Here is a 4,314-nt window from a genome sequence, read left to right as displayed (position 1 = left end):
TCTACACGGCATGCACATCATTTTATTTGTGATATTCATTAATTTCTTAATTCACTTAATACTATATTATTATTCATTGTGAATTTTTAAATGATGTCACACATGCATATATATATATACAAATTTAAATTGATTAAACAATTAATTTTTGTTATAATTGTCATATAAGTTAGGTTCGGTTTATAGGTATATAAAAAAAATTACCCTTAAAGAAAAACACATGTATAGGGGAGTTATTGGTTCGGGTTAAATCGGGTGCAAGGCCCCGATACAAACATTGATCCAAATATAATAATAATATTTTTAAAATAGTTATACGTCTTAAAAAATCTAGTCTACAGTATAATAATAATATAATTATAATATTTAAAAAAAATAGTTGCCTATACGGTATATTAACAGATATAAATTAATAATTTGATCTACGCATTACGTTTGCCAATACAATAATAATAATTTAATCCACATCTCGTTTTGTTCAGCAATCTTATTTTAAAATTCTGCTATTGTTAACTCATTATTAACAATTTTTATACATAAATATTGTAATTTTACATTTTTTCCTGATTCATGTTTATTTTTTTGTTCTTACGGGGTCCATATTATGTAAAGGTATTTTAGTTTTACCTACCCCCACTTCCTCAATTTTATTAATCAGCTTCCAAGTTGTTGAATGACTATGCCCGATTAAATGCGGAAACCTATTGTTCCAGCTTTCACAAATATTATTTTAACGATTGTACGGTGCCTAGAGTGTAATATAACCTCGTGTACGTTCCATGTTTCAGGGGGATACAATGGTATTTTTCAGACCAAATATGCAAGGTACCGTCGTCATGAAGGCGCCCGCCACGGAGACGCCTGAACGTTCTTTTAATATTTTTTTTTCTTTTGTAAGCAATTTCAATGGTCGTATTTAATGCCATATATAAATCAGAGGTTGACAGCTACATTTTGATTTCTACACGTGTTAACGGCTTTGTAGAAAAATAACAATAGTCGGCATGCCAACTGGCGGCGACGACCAACCCAAGAGTGTATATAAATATATTATTTCCAGTTTATTTCATTCCGAAAATGACCAGTCATGGTTTGTAATTCGTAGAAGGTTCATAATATATCTGAAATATCAATAGCACATAAATAATATAAATGTTTAAGAATATGTGACATATTTTTCAGACCAAAGATGCAGGGTACCGTCGTCATGAAGACGCCCGCCACGGAGACGCCTACACGTTCTATTGAAATTTTTTTTTGCTTATGTAAGCAATTTCAATGGTCGTTGCCAGGGCCGGAAGCATATAATGTTAATATTCGCACTCTGGACACCTTTGTTGCTCACCACTAACAACCAATTTTATACAGGTATTTCATATTATGATACAATGGAACCTTTCAAAGTCAAATTTTCGGGAACTTGAAAGGAATACCATATTGCCATGGCCCCTGCGTTACAATACATGATATGTGTGTTCTTCGGAAAGTCAAATTTTCGATACAAGGTTTTTATAAAAAGATTAAATATATAGGTACCTGAAAGAGAGATCAATATTTACTAGGAGAATGCAATTCACGTACAACTATGTTCTTATAATCTATTCCATACGTATTGTACAAAAATATTATATATTTCAATAAATTTTTTTTTTTTAATTGTTTTTGTGCATTCCCACAAAATCCACAATATAGGCTTATGCGCAAGCTTTTTATGAGTTAGCAACGAAAAACATAATTTAATTTACTATTTTAATTCTTGGATGACCACAGCAGCTGTAGCAGCAAAACCCGAATTAAAACATGTAATTTATTGTATACAAATCATTTACAATGAACCTGATTATATAATGCAGTGAAAATACTATGTTATATGCATGGAAATATTCACTAAAAATTTAATTAAAAAAAAAATTACGAAAAATGTATGGTATGATGAAATTTACTAACGAAAAGTAATTTATTATATTATATTTATGTGTATATAGTACTCGTAATTATTTCAGGAGGTACGGGAATGTACCAACCATGTAGTATGTGTTTTAAGACATAAAATATGTCTGTGTTTAAAAATGTGTGTTTCTTGTATTAAAATTAGATTATAATATTACATTTTTTTTCCATATTAATTTTCAACTTATCGAGTTAAATTCATAATTCGTGAACTGTTAACTCGAGTTAATTAATTTCATTAACTTGCTCAACTTTGAGAAAAATACGATTATATGCCGTTTATATCACGAATCAATGAAATATGCATTCTTGGTGAAAAAAAAGGCGATTATATGTAATTGCATACGCAGATATACAAATGATTATAATTCGAAGTCTACAATGATTTCATATAATATATAAAATATAATATATATGCGTGTATGTGTGGATGTGTGTGTACCTGTCAAATGTCGACACGATTTATTTAGGATTTTCGGGTACAGACTGATTTTACACGCCCGATACAATACAATGAATAATGATATAATGCCGGTATCTACCATATTTGGGCAAATCCGACCCTTCGCCAGAAAATAATCTTGTGTATTGTTGAAAACTAAAGCGTAATATCGTTGTACTACGCAGTAGTTTTACGATGTAGAAACTGCGTAGTACCACGAAACAAAAACGGTCTGTCCTGCACATTCATATTATCATAATACGTAGTATAATTTATAAACCCGCGGTGGAGCGCCCCCGGCCAAGGTACACTTGGGTACATTGCGAGACGCTGTTGAGCATTGTTTGCGAAATCCATACTTAGAAAATATTTTGTGTTGTTGGAAATACATTTTTATGTTGTTGATAATGTAATAATGATAATATTTTGGGTAAGGAGGTTGGTGAAATGCTTCAAAAATTTTATTTTTTAAAAGCCACCGACGTCATAATCTTATGGGAATTATGCGTATTTGAATGAAGTGATTTTCAAACTTTAAATATTAAACGATTTAAACGTTATATCTTATCGGTACTTGCTTAAACCAAACATAGACATAATTACCATGTACTTGTAAACATGTATGATTTAGCTAGTATCATGAATATTGTATAATACACTAGGTATTTATATGCGAATTAAATATAACATAATAATATTGATGCAGGACTTGTGAATTGCGGAAAAAAATCCCAAGCACATTTTATGTATAAGATATAATAGAAATGTTTTCAATATTGCATATTATATTATAGAAAATGACGTGATTATATTATCTAGTCAGCTACGAACTTATAATAGGTAATAATAATAATAAATTAAAATGTTATGTGATTATGATACCTACTATCTACTATGTTTTTTTCAATTTTTATGAAAATTGTATATTCACTGGATATTCACTTTTACATCAGAAACCACCCCCCAAAGTTTGAAATTGAAGCATTATTTCGAATAGTTATGCTGTACACAGACACAAAAACAAAAAAAAACACACATCATTGAAAAATCAATACATTTATCACTTCGTTCAGAATCTAAAACTACCTATATTTAATGAAATAAATTTTATTCTTATTTATTATTTTATAAATTATAGCATATTAGGTATGTGTTAATATATGTGTTTGTTTTCATTAAGATAGTGTTTAATATATTTTATTACTAAGGGTTTTCACTAAGTGGTATCTTACTATCTTATTATTTTATCAAAAAAATAGAAACTAATGAATAACTTAGAATAATAATAATCATTATTTATTATAATATAAAACAAAGTCCTAACTCCTAACCAAAATTATATCAAAATAATAATTTCGAATGACTGGGGGCTGAATTATATCATATTCCCTAATTTATAAAAATTCCCGTTTTTTTTTTTGTTTTTTTCGATATTTTTGAAAACTGTTGGAAAATGTATACCTCCAATTTATCAATCTGTTTTTTAGAAAAATGTATACCTTGAAGACCTTTTTATTTAGTTTATGTAATTCATTTTTGAAAAATTATTATTTTTGACAATTATATCTTTAAACTTTTGTGTGTGGGTTTTGTGTAGGTACTGTAGTGAAACTAATTCTAATTCTGCTATGGACAAAGTCCTGTATTTATGCAGAATCTTAGTGGTTTACTTGTTACACGTAAGAGACAAGGAGGTGGAACAAGGAACTAGAAAACATGTCAAATTAAATAACTTTTGTTTTAATCAATATTTTAATTTTAACATAATTAACTAATCAACTAATTTTTATTTTATATTATACAGAATAAAATACAAATTTTAATCTGATATAGTTTATTTTTTATAACTCCAATTTATCAATCTGTTTTTTAGAAAAATGTATACCTTGAAAACCTTTTTATTTAGTTTATATAATTCATTT

Source organism: Diuraphis noxia, unplaced genomic scaffold (assembly GCF_037042655.1).
Source record: "Diuraphis noxia isolate RWA-SAM2 unplaced genomic scaffold, SU_Dnox_SAM2 contig0001, whole genome shotgun sequence".
Lineage (NCBI taxonomy): Eukaryota > Metazoa > Arthropoda > Insecta > Hemiptera > Aphididae > Diuraphis > Diuraphis noxia.
This window is presented reverse-complemented; position numbering follows the sequence as displayed.